At 34.1% G+C, this 22,785-nt stretch overlaps 1 long non-coding RNA gene across 1 annotated transcript; it reads right to left on the bottom strand.

Annotated features, from left to right (window-relative positions):
* Window positions 1-596: 596 nt before the first annotated feature.
* LOC137887380 (uncharacterized) lies at window positions 597-1,463 on the bottom strand. Its single transcript, XR_011105054.1, has 4 exons — window positions 1,396-1,463; window positions 1,161-1,226; window positions 1,002-1,090; window positions 597-680 (listed from the first exon to the last, which is right to left on the bottom strand). It is a non-coding gene; the product is annotated as an uncharacterized lncRNA (long non-coding RNA).
* Window positions 1,464-22,785: the final 21,322 nt, after the last annotated feature.

Raw genomic sequence — 22,785 nt, 5'->3', positions numbered from 1 at the left:
AGTAAAATGAAGAGGCTCAAGTAGCTGCAGATTGTTCTCAGAAGGAGAGTTGATCAATTTCAGAATTTTTTTGTATAAATTTTGGCATCACAATAATCAAGTGTGTGTTTTGTTAGACCTTGGGATAAAACTGAAAAAAACATTTTGTGCCTGTACTTCCCATGTCACTTATGCTGTATTTAAGACATTTCAACAAAGCTGGGATGCTGCATCAATACAGTAGAAGTGAATACTCGCAAAACAAATCAGGTCAATACACATACCAATGTTGGATGTTTTGACATTTCGTAAGTTAGCCTTCTAAAATAGCCTTCTCCCCCCAGAGAAATAGGGAAACCAAAATATTTAAAAATTGTATTCAAAGCAGATACAACAGTACGTACAAGCAGAAAGAACTTAAGATGCAAAAGCAACTCTTCTGCACCCTAAACCCTACTGTATGAATAGACGTGGCCGTCGGCAGGGAGCGGTTGCCCTTGGCGCCGAGGCCGGCGGCCAGGGAGTGGTTGCCCTTGGCGCCGAGGCCGTCGGCCAGGGCGTGGTTGCCCTTGGCGCAGAGGCGCCCGCCAAATAGCTGTTGCTTTCAACAACAACAACAACAACAACAACAACAACAACAACAACAACTTTCAGTACGACAGCTGACACATTGACATCCACTTCCTTGGTTTCCAGTTCCACTGAAATAAAGGCATTCGATTAACAAACAATTAAATTCTGTGTTCATAGACTTAAAGCAAACACTTGCTCTCAATATTTGGCCTTAAATATATACATGTTTTACTACAACAAAAGTACATGTATTGAACTCTTACAGTGTCCGATGATAAATATGCAGTAACTGTATACCTGAAATCTTATGGTCAATGTAGCTTAGACATTTCATTGGAATCCAAAGACAAAGCATTAATGAAAACTTAATTAGCCACATTATGACACCAGGAACCTGAGCCGTACACAAGCGTGTATTTTTCCAATAGGATTAAGCAGAACCTGCTCACCTTTTTTTAATACTCTCGCAGAGACATGGACTTATGTGAATGGTGGAGTGTAAGGGCCTTCTTTATGGAGAAGTCATTGGGAGGCAGATCTATAGTAGGAAGGAAATGTAATGTCAGGAAAAAGCTCAGGAAATCTCAAATAGTCGCCAATATTCTTACCTCTCATTATCCTCTGCAGCCCATTATCACTGCTTTCAGTTGAGCCACCAACAGGCAAACAGGAGCCTATGGACACAGTAGTTGCTGTTCATCAAATCTTTTTTGCCGTTTTATGGCACATAAGACAAACTTGTCACTGTTAAAATGGCATTTCAGAAATTAGCATGCCTATATTTTGCTATACTTAACGACCAATTTCTTGAATACAAGCTTCAAGCAGAACAACTATAAATACCTTTGGTCAGCCAGACAGTCAGCACGCAAATGAACAAGGTCCAAAAAGCTCCCATCGCTTCAGTCACCAACAGAACATGTTGCCTGTACCACATGGCAGGTTAAATAACCCCATTGTGCAGGTGTCACAGCTGTTGCTGATCAGCTCTAATTGGCTCTCTCTTCAGAGAGTCAGTGCTAGTTGAGATTCAGACCTTTCCTGTGAAAAATGTTATACAATCTATCGGATCATAAAACTCTGAGAATGTTGTATTTATGAATTGTATGACTGTTTTTTGATGTATGTTAAGAGCAATCATAATTTTAAAAACAATCTCACATTAACAATAATAATGTTTACAAAAGGATAAGTCTGGCCAAAACAATTTATTGTGATTTACAGTTCTTCAAATCTTTCACTTTTACTCTACTGCATGTATTCAACTACAATAGTTGCTAGTTACCTTTCTGTCACATTAAAGACTAAAGACTCTCTACCGCCATCAGCCACTGTCATTAAAATGTATCCTCTGTGGACATTGGATATGTGTGGTTCCATAATTCCATAGCAATCCACCTGATAGTTGAGAGCCACAATGCCGCTAGCTTGGCTTAAGGTATACATGCATGTGTTATCATCTTATAAAATATGATATATTGTTATAGATATTACAACCCTGCACACCCATGGAGGTGATGATGATGGATATTTTGACCTGATTTGATATTTTGTAAGTTAGCCTTCTAAAATACAATCTGAAAGTATCCCACAGATCTTTTCGGGTTTTTACGGTAAATTACTATGTTATAAACCTGTTCACCGTAAATAATTTAAAAACAGCAACTATACTGTGAACCTTCTCAGTGAAAATCACAGTACAACTGTATGATATATTACCATACTTTATTGAAAAGTGCAACTTAACGCAAAATTACCAGCAGCTGCAGTTGCCAGATTTTTACTGTAAAAAATATAGTGACATTGTATAAGATATCACGGTATGTTTTTTTGGGACGTTTTTTTTTGTTTGGAGCGAGTTCCTTTCTTCCACCATTCTACATACTACATTTTCTTAGATTTGACCTTATTCAGTATATTTAACAAAACAAAAAACATACATTAAGATGCACATTTTCTATGAATGTCTTTACTCTAATTAAACAGGCATCACATGTTCTGTCTATGACTTTTTTTGAAATACTATACAATGACTTTTTTCAACATGATATACGATGACTTTTGTAGAAATGCTATACTATGACTTTTTTAAACATGCTATACTATGAGTTTTAAACATGCTATACTATGACTTTTTTCAACATGTTATACTATGACTGTTTTCGACATGTTATACTATGACTGTTTTTTAAATTTTTCAACACGCTATACTATGACTGTTTTTTTCACTTTTTTCGACATGATATACAATTACTGTTTTTTCATTTTTCGACAGACTACACTATGACTGTTTTTTTAATTTTTCGACATGCTATACTATGACTGTTTTTTCCTTTTTTTGAAATACTATACTATGACTTTACGACATGCTATACTATGACTGTTTTTTCCTTTTTTCGACATGCTATACTATGACCGTTTTTCACTTTTTTCGAAAGGCTATACTATGACAGTTTTCGACATGCTATACTATGACTGTTTTTTCCTTTTTTCGACATGATATACTATGACCGTTTTCACATTTTTCGACATGCTATAATATGACCATTTTTCACTTTTTTTCGACAGGCTATACTATAACTGTTTTCGACAGGCTATGACTGTTTTCGACATGCTATACTATGACTGTTTTTTGACTTTTTTCGACATGCTATACTATGACTGTTTTCTACATACTACACACGGTGTCCGTGGCTAAATGGAGAGCATGGCTGCCTTTCAATCAGAGGGTTGTCGGTTCAATCCCCGGCAGTTGCTCAGCTAGTCTAATGTCGATGTGTCCATCAGTCCCAAAATACTGTTACTATGACTTTTTTAGACATAGTAAACTATGACAGTTTTTTTCACTTTTCGACATGCTATACTATGACTGTTTTTTGTTTTTTTCGACATGCTATACTATCACTGTTTTCAACAGGCTATACTATGACTGTTTTTGACATAATATACTATGGCTGTTTTTTTACTTTTTTCGACATGCTATACTATGACTGTTTTTTTTACTTTTTTTGACATGCTATACTATGACCGTTTTTCACTTTTTTTGACAGGCTATACTATCACTGTTTTCAACAGGCTATACTGTGACTGTTTTCAACATAATATACTATGACTGTTTTTTGACTTTTTTCGACATGCTATACTATGACCATTTTTTCACTTTTTTCCGACATGCTATACTATGACCGTTTTTCACTTTTTTCGACAGGCTATACTATGACTATTTTCGACAGGCTATACTATGACTGTTTTCGACATAATATACTATGACTGTTTTTTGACTTTTTTTTCTTTTTTTTGACATGCTATACAATGACTGTTTTCTACATGCTATACACGGTGTCCGTGGCTAAATGGAGAGCATGGCTGCCTTTCAATCAGAGGGTTGTCGGTTCAATCCCCGGCAGTTGCTCAGCTAGTCTAATGTCGATGTGTCCATCAGTCCCAAAATACTGTTACTATGACTTTTTTAGACATAGTAAACTATGACAGTTTTTTTCACTTTTCGACATGCTATACTATGACTGTTTTTTGTTTTTTTCGACATGCTACACTATCACTGTTTTCAACAGGCTATACTATGACTGTTTTTGACATAATATACTATGGCTGTTTTTTTACTTTTTTCGACATGCTATACTATGACTGTTTTTTTTACTTTTTTTGACATGCTATACTATGACCGTTTTTCACTTTTTTTGACAGGCTATACTATCACTGTTTTCAACAGGCTATACTGTGACTGTTTTCAACATAATATACGACTGTTTTTTGACTTTTTTCGACATGCTATACTATGACCATTTTTTCACTTTTTTCCGACATGCTATACTATGACCGTTTTTCACTTTTTTCGACAGGCTATACTATGACTATTTTCGACAGGCTATACTATGACTGTTTTCGACATAATATACTATGACTGTTTTTTGACTTTTTTTTCTTTTTTTTGACATGCTATACAATGACTGTTTTCTACATGCTATACACGGTGTCCGTGGCTAAATGGAGAGCATGGCTGCCTTTCAATCAGAGGGTTGTCGGTTCAATCCCCGGCAGTTGCTCAGCTAGTCTAATGTCGATGTGTCCATCAGTCCCAAAATACTGTTACTATGACTTTTTTAGACATAGTAAACTATGACAGTTTTTTTCACTTTTCGACATGCTATACTATCACTGTTTTCAACAGGCTATACTATGACTGTTTTTGACATAATATACTATGGCTGTTTTTTTACTTTTTTCGACATGCTATACTATGACCGTTTTTCACTTTTTTCGACAGGCTATACTATGACTGTTTTCGACATGCTATAATATGACCGTTTTTCACTTTTTTCGACAGGCTATACTATGACTGTTTTCGACAGGCTATACTATGACGGTTTTCGACATAATATACTATGACCGTTTTTCACTTTTTTCGACAGGCTATACTATGACTGTTTTTTTCCATTTATCGACATATTACTATGACTGTTTTTTTTACTTTTTTCAACATGCTATACTATGACTGTTTTTTATTTTTTTCGACAGGCTATATCATGACTGTTTTCGACAGGCTATACTATGACTGTTTTTGACATAATATACTATGACTGTTTTTTTACTTTTTTCGACATGCGATACTATGACCGTTTTTAACTTTTTTTGACAGGCTATACTATGACTGTTTTCGACATGCTATAATATGACCGTTTTTCACTTTTTTCAACAGGCTATACTATGACTGTTTTCGACATAATATACTATGACTGTTTTTTGACTTTTTTCGACATGCTATACTATGACCATTTTTTCACTTTTTTCCGACATGCTATACTATGACCGTTTTTCACTTTTTTCGACAGGCTATACTATGACTGTTTTCGACAGGCTATACTATGACTGTTTTCGACATAATATACTATGACTGTTTTTTCACTTTTTTCGACATGCTATACTATGACTGTTTTTTTTACTTTTTTTGACATGCTATACTATGACCGTTTTTCACTTTTTTTGACAGGCTATACTATCACTGTTTTCAACAGGCTATACTATGACTGTTTTCGACATAATATACTATGACTGTTTTTTCACTTTTTTTTCTTTTTTTCGACATGCTATACTATGACTGTTTTTTCTTTTTTTTGACATGCTATACAATGACTGTTTTCTACATGCTATACACGGTGTCCGTGGCTAAATGGAGAGCATGGCTACCTGTCAATCAGAGGGTTGTCGGTTCAATCCCCGGCAGTTGCTCAGCTAGTCTAATGTCAATGTGTCCATCAGTCCCAAAATACTGTTACTATGACTTTTTTAGACATAGTAAACTATGACTGTTTTTTTCACTTTTCGACATGCTATACTATCACTGTTTTCAACAGGCTATACTATGACTGTTTTTGACATAATATACTATGGCTGTTTTTTTACTTTTTTCGACATGCTATACTATGACCGTTTTTCACTTTTTTCGACAGGCTATACTATGACTGTTTTCGACATGCTATAATATGACCGTTTTTCACTTTTTTCGACAGGTTATACTATGACCGTTTTTCACTTTTTTTGACAGGCTATACTATGACTGTTTTCGACAGGCTATACTATGACGGTTTTCGACATAATATACTATGACCGTTTTTCACTTTTTTCGACAGGCTATACTATGACTGTTTTTTTCCATTTATCGACATATTACTATGACTGTTTTTTTTACTTTTTTCAACATGCTATACTATGACTGTTTTTTATTTTTTTCGACAGGCTATATCATGACTGTTTTCGACAGGCTATACTATGACTGTTTTTGACATAATATACTATGACTGTTTTTTTACTTTTTTCGACATGCGATACTATGACCGTTTTTAACTTTATTTGACAGGCTATACTATGACTGTTTTCGACATGCTATAATATGACCGTTTTTCACTTTTTTCAACAGGCTATACTATGACTGTTTTCGACATAATATACTATGACTGTTTTTTGACTTTTTTCGACATGCTATACTATGACCATTTTTTCACTTTTTTCCGACATGCTATACTATGACCGTTTTTCACTTTTTTCGACAGGCTATACTATGACTGTTTCCGACAGGCTATACTATGACCGTTTTTCACTTTTTTCGACAGGCTATACTATGACTGTTTTCGACATAATATACTATGACTGTTTTTTGACTTTTTTTTCTTTTTTTCGACATGCTATACTATGACTGTTTTTTCTTTTTTTTGACATGCTATACAATGACTGTTTTCTACATGCTACACACGGTGTCCGTGGCTAAATGGAGAGCATGGCTGCCTTTCAATCAGAGGGTTGTCGGTTCAATCCCCGGCAGTTGCTCAGCTAGTCTAATGTCGATGTGTCCATCAGTCCCAAAATACTGTTACTATGACTTTTTTAGACATAGTAAACTATGACAGTTTTTTTCACTTTTCGACATGCTATACTATGACTGTTTTTTGTTTTTTTCGACATGCTATACTATCACTGTTTTCAACAGGCTATACTATGACTGTTTTTGACATAATATACTATGGCTGTTTTTTTACTTTTTTCGACATGCTATACTATGACTGTTTTTTTTACTTTTTTTGACATGCTATACTATGACCGTTTTTCACTTTTTTTGACAGGCTATACTATCACTGTTTTCAACAGGCTATACTGTGACTGTTTTCAACATAATATACTATGACTGTTTTTTGACTTTTTTCGACATGCTATACTATGACCATTTTTTCACTTTTTTCCGACATGCTATACTATGACCGTTTTTCACTTTTTTCGACAGGCTATACTATGACTATTTTCGACAGGCTATACTATGACTGTTTTCGACATAATATACTATGACTGTTTTTTGACTTTTTTTTCTTTTTTTCGACATGCTATACTATGACTGTTTTTTCTTTTTTTTGACATGCTATACAATGACTGTTTTCTACATGCTATACACGGTGTCCGTGGCTAAATGGAGAGCATGGCTGCCTTTCAATCAGAGGGTTGTCGGTTCAATCCCCAGCAGTTGCTCAGCTAGTCTAATGTCAATGTGTCCATCAGTCCCAAAATACTGTTACTATGACTTTTTTAGACATAGTAAACTATGACTGTTTTTTTCACTTTTCGACATGCTATACTATCACTGTTTTCAACAGGCTATACTATGACTGTTTTTGACATAATATACTATGGCTGTTTTTTTACTTTTTTCGACATGCTATACTATGACCGTTTTTCACTTTTTTTGACAGGCTATACTATCACTGTTTTCAACAGGCTATACTGTGACTGTTTTCAACATAATATACTATGACTGTTTTTTGACTTTTTTCGACATGCTATACTATGACAATTTTTTCACTTTTTTCCGACATGCTATACTATGACCGTTTTTCACTTTTTTCGACAGGCTATACTATGACTATTTTCGACAGGCTATACTATGACTGTTTTCGACATAATATACTATGACTGTTTTTTGACTTTTTTTTCTTTTTTTCGACATGCTATACTATGACTGTTTTTTCTTTTTTTTGACATGCTATACAATGACTGTTTTCTACATGCTACACACGGTGTCCGTGGCTAAATGGAGAGCATGGCTGCCTTTCAATCAGAGGGTTGTGGGTTCAATCCCCGGCAGTTGCTCAGCTAGTCTAATGTCGATGTGTCCATCAGTCCCAAAATACTGTTACTATGACTTTTTTAGACATAGTAAACTATGACAGTTTTTTTCACTTTTCGACATGCTATACTATGACTGTTTTTTGTTTTTTTCGACATGCTACACTATCAATCTTTTCAACAGGCTATACTATGACTGTTTTTGACATAATATACTATGGCTGTTTTTTTACTTTTTTCGACATGCTATACTATGACCGTTTTTCACTTTTTTCGACAGGCTATACTATGACTGTTTTCGACATGCTATAATATGACCGTTTTTCACTTTTTTCGACAGGTTATACTATGACCGTTTTTCACTTTTTTTGACAGGCTATACTATGACTGTTTTCGACAGGCTATACTATGACGGTTTTCGACATAATATACTATGACCGTTTTTCACTTTTTTCGACAGGCTATACTATGACTGTTTTTTTCCATTTATCGACATATTACTATGACTGTTTTTTTTACTTTTTTCAACATGCTATACTATGACTGTTTTTTATTTTTTTCGACAGGCTATATCATGACTGTTTTCGACAGGCTATACTATGACTGTTTTTGACATAATATACTATGACTGTTTTTTTACTTTTTTCGACATGCGATACTATGACCGTTTTTAACTTTTTTTGACAGGCTATACTATGACTGTTTTCGACATAATATACTATGACTGTTTTTTGACTTTTTTCGACATGCTATACTATGACCATTTTTTCACTTTTTTCCGACATGCTATACTATGACCGTTTTTCACTTTTTTCGACAGGCTATACTATGACTGTTTTCGACAGGCTATACTATGACTGTTTTCGACATAATATACTATGACTGTTTTTTCACTTTTTTCGACATGCTATACTATGACTGTTTTTTTTACTTTTTTTGACATGCTATACTATGACCGTTTTTCACTTTTTTTGACAGGCTATACTATCACTGTTTTCAACAGGCTATACTATGACTGTTTTCGACATAATATACTATGACTGTTTTTTGACTTTTTTTTCTTTTTTTCGACATGCTATACTATGACCATTTTTTCACTTTTTTCCGACATGCTATACTATGACCGTTTTTCACTTTTTTCGACAGGCTATACTATGACTGTTTTCGACATAATATACTATGACTGTTTTTTGACTTTTTTTTCTTTTTTTTGACATGCTATACAATGACTGTTTTCTACATGCTATACACGGTGTCCGTGGCTAAATGGAGAGCATGGCTGCCTTTCAATCAGAGGGTTGTCGGTTCAATCCCCGGCAGTTGCTCAGCTAGTCTAATGTCGATGTGTCCATCAGTCCCAAAATACTGTTACTATGACTTTTTTAGACATAGTAAACTATGACAGTTTTTTTCACTTTTCGACATGCTATACTATGACTGTTTTTTGTTTTTTTCGACATGCTACACTATCAATGTTTTCAACAGGCTATACTATGACTGTTTTTGACATAATATACTATGGCTGTTTTTTTACTTTTTTCGACATGCTATACTATGACTGTTTTTTTTACTTTTTTTGACATGCTATACTATGACCGTTTTTCACTTTTTTTGACAGGCAATACTATCACTGTTTTCAACAGGCTATACTGTGACTGTTTTCAACATAATATACTATGACTGTTTTTTGACTTTTTTCGACATGCTATACTATGACAATTTTTTCACTTTTTTCTGACATGCTATACTATGACCGTTTTTCACTTTTTTCGACAGGCTATACTATGACTATTTTCGACAGGCTATACTATGACTGTTTTCGACATAATATACTATGACTGTTTTTTGACTTTTTTTTCTTTTTTTCGACATGCTATACTATGACTGTTTTTTCTTTTTTTTGACATGCTATACAATGACTGTTTTCTACATGCTACACACGGTGTCCATGGCTAAATGGAGAGCATGGCTGCCTTTCAATCAGAGGGTTGTCGGTTCAATCCCCGGCAGTTGCTCAGCTAGTCTAATGTCGATGTGTCCATCAGTCCCAAAATACTGTTACTACGACTTTTTTAGACATAGTAAACTATGACAGTTTTTTTCACTTTTCGACATGCTATACTATGACCGTTTTTCACTTTTTTTGACAGGCTATACTATCACTGTTTTCAACAGGCTATACTGTGACTGTTTTCAACATAATATACTATGACTGTTTTTTGACTTTTTTCGACATGCTATACTATGACCATTTTTTCACTTTTTTCCGACATGCTATACTATGACCGTTTTTCACTTTTTTCGACAGGCTATACTATGACTGTTTTCGACATAATATACTATGACTGTTTTTTGACTTTTTTTTCTTTTTTTTGACATGCTATACAATGACTGTTTTCTACATGCTATACACGGTGTCCGTGGCTAAATGGAGAGCATGGCTGCCTTTCAATCAGAGGGTTGTCGGTTCAATCCCCGGCAGTTGCTCAGCTAGTCTAATGTCGATGTGTCCATCAGTCCCAAAATACTGTTACTATGACTTTTTTAGACATAGTAAACTATGACAGTTTTTTTCACTTTTCGACATGCTATACTATGACTGTTTTTTGTTTTTTTCGACATGCTACACTATCAATGTTTTCAACAGGCTATACTATGACTGTTTTTGACATAATATACTATGGCTGTTTTTTTACTTTTTTCGACATGCTATACTATGACTGTTTTTTTTACTTTTTTTGACATGCTATACTATGACCGTTTTTCACTTTTTTTGACAGGCAATACTATCACTGTTTTCAACAGGCTATACTGTGACTGTTTTCAACATAATATACTATGACTGTTTTTTGACTTTTTTCGACATGCTATACTATGACAATTTTTTCACTTTTTTCTGACATGCTATACTATGACCGTTTTTCACTTTTTTCGACAGGCTATACTATGACTATTTTCGACAGGCTATACTATGACTGTTTTCGACATAATATACTATGACTGTTTTTTGACTTTTTTTTCTTTTTTTCGACATGCTATACTATGACTGTTTTTTCTTTTTTTTGACATGCTATACAATGACTGTTTTCTACATGCTACACACGGTGTCCATGGCTAAATGGAGAGCATGGCTGCCTTTCAATCAGAGGGTTGTCGGTTCAATCCCCGGCAGTTGCTCAGCTAGTCTAATGTCGATGTGTCCATCAGTCCCAAAATACTGTTACTACGACTTTTTTAGACATAGTAAACTATGACAGTTTTTTTCACTTTTCGACATGCTATACTATGACCGTTTTTCACTTTTTTTGACAGGCTATACTATCACTGTTTTCAACAGGCTATACTGTGACTGTTTTCAACATAATATACTATGACTGTTTTTTGACTTTTTTCGACATGCTATACTATGACCATTTTTTCACTTTTTTCCGACATGCTATACTATGACCGTTTTTCACTTTTTTCGACAGGCTATACTATGACTGTTTTCGACATAATATACTATGACTGTTTTTTGACTTTTTTTTCTTTTTTTTGACATGCTATACAATGACTGTTTTCTACATGCTATACACGGTGTCCGTGGCTAAATGGAGAGCATGGCTGCCTTTCAATCAGAGGGTTGTCGGTTCAATCCCCGGCAGTTGCTCAGCTAGTCTAATGTCGATGTGTCCGTCAGTCCCAAAATACTGTTACTATGACTTTTTTAGACATAGTAAACTATGACAGTTTTTTTCACTTTTCGACATGCTATACTATGACTGTTTTTTGTTTTTTTCGACATGCTACACTATCAATGTTTTCAACAGGCTATACTATGACTGTTTTTGACATAATATACTATGGCTGTTTTTTTACTTTTTTCGACATGCTATACTATGACTGTTTTTTTTACTTTTTTTGACATGCTATACTATGACCGTTTTTCACTTTTTTTGACAGGCTATACTATCACTGTTTTCAACAGGCTATACTGTGACTGTTTTCAACATAGTATACTATGACTGTTTTTTGACTTTTTTCGACATGCTATACTATGACCATTTTTTCACTTTTTTCCGACATGCTATACTATGACTGTTTTTCACTTTTTTCGACAGGCTATACTATGACTATTTTCGACAGGCTATACTATGACTGTTTTCGACATAATATACTATGACTGTTTTTTGACTTTTTTTTCTTTTTTTTGACATGCTATACAATGACTGTTTTCTACATGCTATACACGGTGTCCGTGGCTAAATGGAGAGCATGGCTGCCTTTCAATCAGAGGGTTGTCGGTTCAATCCCCGGCAGTTGCTCAGCTAGTCTAATGTCAATGTGTCCATCAGTCCCAAAATACTGTTACTATGACTTTTTTAGACATAGTAAACTATGACAGTTTTTTTCACTTTTCGACATGCTATACTATGACTGTTTTTTGTTTTTTTCGACATGCTGTACTATCACTGTTTTCAACAGGCTATACTATGACTGTTTTTGACATAATATACTATGGCTGTTTTTTTACTTTTTTCGACATGCTATACTATGACCGTTTTTCACTTTTTTCGACAGGCTATACTATGACTGTTTTCGACATGCTATAATATGACCGTTTTTCACTTTTTTCGACAGGTTATACTATGACCGTTTTTCACTTTTTTTGACAGGCTATACTATGACTGTTTTCGACAGGCTATACTATGACGGTTTTCGACATAATATACTATGACTGTTTTTTGACTTTTTTTGACATGCTATACTATGACCATTTTTTCACTTTTTTCCGACATGTTATACTATGACCGTTTTTCACTTTTTTCGACAGGCTATACTATGACTGTTTTTTTCCATTTATCGACATATTACTATGACTGTTTTTTTTACTTTTTTCAACATGCTATACTATGACTGTTTTTTATTTTTTTCGACAGGCTATATCATGACTGTTTTCGACAGGCTATACTATGACTGTTTTTGACATAATATACTATGACTGTTTTTTTACTTTTTTCGACATGCGATACTATGACCGTTTTTAACTTTTTTTGACAGGCTATACTATGACTGTTTTCGACATGCTATAATATGACCGTTTTTCACTTTTTTCAACAGGCTATACTATGACTGTTTTCGACATAATATACTATGACTGTTTTTTGACTTTTTTCGACATGCTATACTATGACCGTTTTTCACTTTTTTCGACAGGCTATACTATGACTGTTTTCGACAGGCTATACTATGACTGTTTTCGACAGGCTATACTATGACTGTTTTCGACAGGCTATACTATGACTGTTTTCGACATAATATACTATGACTGTTTTTTCACTTTTTTCGACATGCTATACTATGACTGTTTTTTTTACTTTTTTTGACATGCTATACTATGACTATTTTCGACAGGCTATACTATGACTGTTTTCGACATAATATACTATGACTGTTTTTTGACTTTTTTTTCTTTTTTTCGACATGCTGTACTATGACTGTTTTTTCTTTTTTTTGACATGCTATACAATGACTGTTTTCTACATGCTATACACGGTGTCCGTGGCTAAATGGAGAGCATGGCTGCCTTTCAATCAGAGGGTTGTCGGTTCAATCCCCGGCAGTTGCTCAGCTAGTCTAATGTCAATGTGTCCATCAGTCCCAAAATACTGTTACTATGACTTTTTTAGACATAGTAAACTATGACTGTTTTTTTCACTTTTCGACATGCTATACTATCACTGTTTTCAACAGGCTATACTATGACTGTTTTTGACATAATATACTATGGCTGTTTTTTTACTTTTTTCGACATGCTATACTATGACCGTTTTTCACTTTTTTTGACAGGCTATACTATCAATGTTTTCAACAGGCTATACTGTGACTGTTTTCAACATAATATACTATGACTGTTTTTTGACTTTTTTCGACATGCTATACTATGACAATTTTTTCACTTTTTTCCGACATGCTATACTATGACCGTTTTTCACTTTTTTCGACAGGCTATACTATGACTATTTTCGACAGGCTATACTATGACTGTTTTCGACATGCTATACTATGACTGTTTTTTCTTTTTTTTGACATGCTATACAATGACTGTTTTCTACATGCTATACTATGACTTTTTATAGACATAGACAGGGCTGCCTTTCATTCAGAGGGTCGTAGATTCAATCCCTGGTACCTCCTCAGCGAGTCTAATATCAATGTGTCCTTCAGCAAGACAATTATTACTATGACTTTTTTAGACATACTATACTATGACAGTTTTTTTCACTTTTCGACATGCTATACTATGACCGTTTTTAACTTTTTTTGACAGGCTATACTATGACTGGTTTTAACAGGCTATACCATGACTGTTTTCGACATAATATACTATGACTGTTTTTTGACTTTTTTCGACATGCTATACTATGACTGTTTTTTTTACTTTTTTTGACATGCTATAATATGACCGTTTTTCACTTTTTCTGACAGGCTATAATATCACTGTTTTCTACATGCTATTCTATGACTTTTTATAGACATACTATGCCAAAGGTTCTCAACTGGTGTCCGTGGCTAAATGGAGAGCATGGCTGCCTTTCAATCAGAGGGTTGTAGGTTCAATCTCCGGCACTTGTTCAGCTAGTCTAATGTCAATGTGTCCTTCAGCAAGACAATTAATATTATTACTATGACTTTTTTTGACAGGCTATACTATCACTGTTTTCAACAGGCTATACTATGACTGTTTTCGACATAATATACTATGACTGTTTTTTGACTTTTTTCGACATGCTATACTAGGACCATTTTTTCACTTTTTTCCGACATGCTATACTATGACCGTTTTTCACTTTTTTCGACAGGCTATACTATGACTGTTTTCAACAGGCTATACTATGACTGTTTTCGACATAATATACTATGACTGTTTTTTGACTTCTTTTTCTTTTTTTCGACATGCTATACTATGACTGTTTTTTCTTTTTTTTGACATGCTATACAATGACTGTTTTCTACATGCTATACACGGTGTCCATGGCTAAATGGAGAGCATGGCTGCCTTTCAATCAGAGGGTTGTCGGTTCAATCCCCGGCACTTGCTCAGCTAGTCTAATGTCAATGTGTCCATCAGCAAGACAATCAGCCCCAAAATACTGTTATTATGACTTTTTTAGACATAGTATACTATGACTGTTTTTTTAACTTTTCGACATGCTATACTATGACTGTTTTTTGTTTTTTTCGACATGCTATACTATCACTGTTTTCAACAGGCTATACTATGACTGTTTTTGACATAATATACTATGGCTGTTTTTTTACTTTTTTTGACATGCTATACTATGACTGTTTTTTCTTTTTTTTGACATGCTATACAATGACTGTTTTCTACATGCTATACACGGTGTCCATGGCTAAATGGAGAGCATGGCTGCCTTTCAATCAGAGGGTTGTCGGTTCAATCCCCGGCACTTGCTCAGCTAGTCTAATGTCAATGTGTCCATCAGCAAGACAATCAGTCCCAAAATACTGTTATTATGACTTTTTTAGACATAGTATACTATGACTGTTTTTTTAACTTTTCGACATGCTATACTATGACTGTTTTTTGTTTTTTTCGACATGCTATACTATCACTTTTTTCGACAGGCTATACTATGACTGTTTTCGACAGGCTATACTATGACTGTTTTCGACATAATATACTATGACTGCTTTTTGACTTTTTCCAACATGCTATACTATGACCGTTTTTCACTTTTTTCGACGTGCTATACTATGACCGTTTTTCACTTTTTTTGACAGGCTATACTACGACTGTTTTCAACAGGCTATACTATGACTGTTTTCGACATAATATACTATGACTGTTTTTTCACTTTTTTCGACATGCGATACTATGACTGTTTTTTTTACTTTTTTTGACATGCTATACTATGACTATTTTCGACAGGCTATACTATGACTGTTTTCGACATAATATACTATGACTGTTTTTTGACTTTTTTTTCTTTTTTTCGACATGCTGTACTATGACTTTTTTTTCTTTTTTTTGACATGCTATACAATGACTGTTTTCTACATGCTATACACGGTGTCCGTGGCTAAATGGAGAGCATGGCTGCCTTTCAATCAGAGGGTTGTCGGTTCAATCCCCGGCAGTTGCTCAGCTAGTCTAATGTCAATGTGTCCATCAGTCCCAAAATACTGTTACTATGACTTTTTTAGACATAGTAAACTATGACTGTTTTTTTCACTTTTCGACATGCTATACTATCACTGTTTTCAACAGGCTATACCATGACTGTTTTTGACATAATATACTATGGCTGTTTTTTTACTTTTTTCGACATGCTATACTATGACCGTTTTTCACTTTTTTTGACAGGCTATACTATCAATGTTTTCAACAGGCTATACTGTGACTGTTTTCAACATAATATACTATGACTGTTTTTTGACTTTTTTCGACATGCTATACTATGACAATTTTTTCACTTTTTTCCGACATGCTATACTATGACCGTTTTTCACTTTTTTCGACAGGCTATACTATGACTATTTTCGACAGGCTATACTATGACTGTTTTCGACATGCTATACTATGACTGTTTTTTCTTTTTTTTTACATGCTATACAATGACTGTTTTCTACATGCTATACTATGACTTTTTATAGACATAGACAGGGCTGCCTTTCATTCAGAGGGTCGTAGATTCAATCCCTGGTACCTCCTCAGCGAGTCTAATATCAATGTGTCCTTCAGCAAGACAATTATTACTATGACTTTTTTAGACATACTATACTATGACAGTTTTTTTCACTTTTCGACATGCTATACTATGACCGTTTTTAACTTTTTTTGACAGGCTATACTATGACTGGTTTTAACAGGCTATACCATGACTGTTTTCGACATAATATACTATGACTGTTTTTTGACTTTTTTCGACATGCTATACTATGACTGTTTTTTTTACTTTTTTTGACATGCTATAATATGACCGTTTTTCACTTTTTCTGACAGGCTATAATATCACTGTTTTCTACATGCTATTCTATGACTTTTTATAGACATACTATGCCAAAGGTTCTCAACTGGTGTCCGTGGCTAAATGGAGAGCATGGCTGCCTTTCAATCAGAGGGTTGTCAGTTCAATCTCCGGCACTTGTTCAGCTAGTCTAATGTCAATGTGTCCTTCAGCAAGACAATTAATATTATTACTATGACTTTTTTTGACAGGCTATACTATCACTGTTTTCAACAGGCTATACTATGACTGTTTTCGACATAATATACTATGACTGTTTTTTGACTTTTTTCGACATGCTATACTAGGACCATTTTTTCACTTTTTTCCGACATGCTATACTATGACCGTTTTTCACTTTTTTCGACAGGCTATACTATGACTGTTTTCAACAGGCTATACTATGACTGTTTTCGACATAATATACTATGACTGTTTTTTGACTTTTTTTTCTTTTTTTCGACATGCTATACTATGACTGTTTTTTCTTTTTTTTGACATGCTATACAATGACTGTTTTCTACATGCTATACACGGTGTCCATGGCTAAATGGAGAGCATGGCTGCCTTTCAATCAGAGGGTTGTCGGTTCAATCCCCGGCACTTGCTCAGCTAGTCTAATGTCAATGTGTCCGTCAGCAAGACAATCAGTCCCAAAATACTGTTATTATGACTTTTTTAGACATAGTATACTATGACTGTTTTTTTAACTTTTCGACATGCTATACTATGACTGTTTTTTGTTTTTTTCGACATGCTATACTATCACTTTTTTCGACAGGCTATACTATGACTGTTTTCGACATAATATACTATGACTGCTTTTTGACTTTTTCCAACATGCTACACTATGACCGTTTTTCACTTTTTTCGACGTGCTATACTATGACCGTTTTTCACTTTTTTTGACAGGCTATACTATCACTGTTTTCAACAAGCTATACTATGACTGTTTTCGACATAATATACGATGACTGTTTTTTCACTTTTTTCCGACATGCTATACTATGACTGTTTTCAACATGCTATAATATGACCGTTTTTCACTTTTTTCGACAGGCTATATCATGACTGTTTTCGACAGGCTATACTATGACTGTTTTTGACATAATATACTATGACTGTTTTTTTTACTTTTTTTGACATGCTATACTATGACCGTTTTTCACTTTTTTTGACAGGCTATACTATCACTGTTTTCAACAGGCTATACTGTGACTGTTTTCGACATAATATACTATGACTGTTTTTTGACTTTTTTCAACATGCTATACTATGACCATTTTTTCACTTTTTTCCGACATGCTATACTATGACCGTTTTTCACTTTTTTCGACAGGCTATACTATCACTGTTTTCAACAGGCAATACTATGACTGTTTTCGACATAATATACTATGACTTTTTTTTTGACTTTTTTCGACATGCTATACTGTGACTGTTTTTTCACTTTTTTCCGACATGCTATACTATGACCGTTTTTCACTTTTTTCGACAGGCTATATCATGACTGTTTTCGACAGGCTATACTATGACTGTTTTCGACAGGCTATACTATGACTGTTTTTGACATAATATACTATGACTGTTTTTTGACTTTTTTCGACATGCTATACTATGACTGTTTTTTTTACTTTTTTTGACATGCTATACTATGACCGTTTTTCACTTTTTTTGACAGGCTATACTATCACTGTTTTCAACAGGCTATACTGTGACTGTTTTCGACATAATATACTATGACTGTTTTTTGACTTTTTTCGACATGCTATACTATGACCATTTTTTCACTTTTTTCCGACATGCTATACTATGACCGTTTTTCACTTTTTTCGACAGGCTATACTATCACTGTTTTCTACATGCTATTCTATGACTTTTTATAGACATACTATGCCAAAGGTTCTCAACTGGTGTCCGTGGCTAAATGGAGAGCATGGCTGCCTTTCAATCAGAGGGTTGTTGGTTCAATCCCCGGCACTTGTTCAGCTAGTCTAATGTCAATGTGTCCTTTGGCAAGACAATTAATATTATTACTATGACTTTTTTTGACAGGCTATACTATCACTGTTTTCAACAGGCTATACTATGACTGTTTTCGACATGATATACTATGACTGTTTTTTGACTTTTTTTTCTTTTTTTCGACATGCTATACTATGACTGTTTTTTCTTTTTTTTGACATGCTATACAATGACTGTTGTCTACATGCTATACACGGTGTCCATGGCTAAATGGAGAGCATGGCTGCCTTTCAATCAGAGAATTGTCGGTTCAATCCCCGGCACTTGCTCAGCTAGTCTAATGTCAATGTGTCCATCAGCAAGACAATCAGTCCCAAAATACTGTTATTATGACTTTTTTAGACATAGTATACTATGACTGTTTTTTTCACTTTTCGACATGCTATACTATGACCGTTTTTAACTTTTTCCAACAGGCTATACTATGACTGTTTTTGACATAATATACTATGGCTGTTTTTTTACTTTTTTTGACATGCTATACTATGACTGTTTTTTTTACTTTTTTCCGACATGCTATACTATGACCGTTTTTCACTTTTTTTGACAAGCTATACTATCACTGTTTTCAACAGGCTATACTATGACTGTTTTCGACATAATATACTATGACTGTTTTTTTACTTTTTCCAACATGCAATACTATGACCATTTTTCACTTTTTTTGACAGGCTATACAATGACAGTTTTTTTCACTTTTCGACATGCTATACTATGACTGTTTTTTCCTTTTTTCGACATGCTATACTATGACCGTTTTTAACTTTTTTCAACAGGCTATACTATGACTGTTTTCGACATAATATACTATTACTGTTTTTTTACTTTTTTCGACATGCTGTACTATGACTATTTTTTTTACTTTTTTCAACATGCTATACTATGACCGTTTTTCACTTTTTTCGACAGGCTATACTATGACTGTTTTCGACATGCTATAATATGACCGTTTTTCACTTTTTTTGACAGGCTATACAATGACTGTTTTTGACAGGCTTTACTATGACTGTTTTCGACATAATATACTATGACTGTTTTTCACTTTTTTTGACAGGCTATACTATCACTGTTTTCAACAGGCTATACTATGACTGTTTTCGCCATGCTATACTATGACTGTTTTTTCACTTTTTTCGACGCGCTATACTATGACCGTTTTTCACTTTTTTTGACAGGCTTTACTATCACTGTTTTCAACAGGCTATACTATGACTGTTTTCGACATAATATACTATGACTGTTTTTTGACTTTTTTCGACATATTATACTATGACTCTTTTTTCTTTTTTTCGACAGGCTATACTATGACTGTTTTCGCCATGCTATACGATGACTGTTTTTTTCCATTTTTCGCCATGCTTTACTATGACTGTTTTTTTCCATTTTTCGACATATTATACTATGACTCTTTTTTCTTTTTTTCGACAGGCTATACTATGACTGGTTTCTACATGCTATACTATGACTTTTTATAGACATACTATGCCAGTGGTTCTCAACTGGTGTCCGTGGCTAAATGGAGAGCATGGCTGTCTTTCAATCAGAGGGTCGTCGGTTCAATCCTCGGCTCCTGCTCAGCTAGTCTAATGTCAATGTGTCCATCAGTAAGACAATTAGTCCCAAAATACTATTACTATGACTTTTTTAAACATACTATACTATGACTGTTTTTTTCACTTTTCGACATGCTATACTATGACTGTTTTTTTCCATTTATCGACATATTACTATGACTGTTTTTTCTTTTTTTCGACAGGCTATACTATGACTGTTTTTTTTACTTTTTCAACATGCTATACTATGACCGTTTTTCACTTTTTTCGACAGGCTATACAATGACTGTTTTTGACAGGCTTTACTATGACTGTTTTCGACATAATATACTATGACTGTTTTTCACTTTTTTTGACAGGCTATACTATCACTGTTTTCGACATGCTATACTATGACTGTTTTTTTTACTTTTTTCGACATTCTATAATATGACCGTTTTTCACTTTTTTTGACATGCTATACTATGACTGTTTTTTCACTTTTTTCAACATGCTATACTATGACCGTTGTTCACTTTTTTCAACATGCTATAATATGACTGTTTTTCACTTTTTTTCGACAGGCTATACTATGACTGTTTTTGACAGGCTTTACTATGACTGTTGTCGACATAATATACTATGTCTGTTTTTTTACTTTTTTCGACATGCTATACTATGACCGTTTTTTCACTTTTTTCCGACATGCTATACTATGACCGATTTTCACTTTTTTCGACAGGCTATACTATGACTGTTTTCGACAGGCTATACTATGACTGTTTTCGCCATGCTATACGATGACTGTTTTTTTCCATTTTTCAACATGCTATACTATGACTGTTTTTTCTTTTTTTCGACATGCTATACTATCACTGTTTTCAACAGGCTATACTATGACTGTTTTCGCCATGCTATACTATGACTGTTTTTTCACTTTTTTCGACGTGCTATACTATGACCGTTTTTCACTTTTTTTGACAGGCTTTACTATCACTGTTTTCAACAGGCTATACTATGACTGTTTTCGACATAATATACTATGACTGTTTTTTGACTTTTTTCGACATATTATACTATGACTCTTTTTTCTTTTTTTTGACAGGCTATACTATGACTGTTTTCGCCATGCTATACGATGACTGTTTTTTTCCATTTTTCGACAGGCTATACTATGACTGGTTTCTACATGCTATACTATGACTTTTTATAGACATACTATGCCAGTGGTTCTCAACTGGTGTCCGTGGCTAAATGGAGAGCATGGCTGTCTTTCAATCAGAGGGTCGTCGGTTCAATCCCCGGCTCCTGCTCAGCTAGTCTTATGTCAATGTGTCCATCAGTAAGACAATTAGTCCCAAAATACTATTACTATGACTTTTTTAAACATACTATACTATGACTGTTTTTTTCACTTTTCGACATGCTATACTATGACTGTTTTTTTCCATTTATCGACATATTACTATGACTGTTTTTTCTTTTTTTCGACAGGCTATACTATGACTGTTTTTTTTACTTTTTTCAACATGCTATACTATGACTGTTTTTTATTTTTTTCGACATGCGATACTATGACCGTTTTTAACTTTTTTTGACAGGCTATACTATCACTGTTTTCAACAGGCTACACTATGACTGTTTTCGACATGATATACCATGACTGTTTTTTGACTTTTTTCAACATGCTATACTATGACCATTTTTTCACTTTTTTCCGACATGCTATACTATGACCGTTTTTCACTTTTTTCGACAGGCTATACTATCACTGTTTTCAACAGGCTATACTATGACTGTTTTCGACATAATATACTATGACTGTTTTTTTAACTTTTCGACATGCTATACTATGACTGTTTTTTGTTTTTTTCGACATGCTATACTATCACTTTTTTCGACAGGCTATACTATGACAGTTTTTTTCTATGACATTTATTTCATTTCATTTTTTCATTATATATATATATATATATATATATATATATATATATATATATATATATATATATAAGAATATTTTAATCACATACTGCTGG

The sequence above is a fragment of the Cebidichthys violaceus genome, unplaced genomic scaffold (genome assembly GCF_023349555.1).
Source record: "Cebidichthys violaceus isolate CVI_PGR_0920_01 unplaced genomic scaffold, fCebVio1.0.p SCAF_1, whole genome shotgun sequence".
NCBI lineage: Eukaryota > Metazoa > Chordata > Actinopteri > Perciformes > Stichaeidae > Cebidichthys > Cebidichthys violaceus.
The sequence above is the reverse complement of the archived record's forward strand: the minus strand, read 5'-3'. Positions and strand labels throughout refer to the sequence as shown.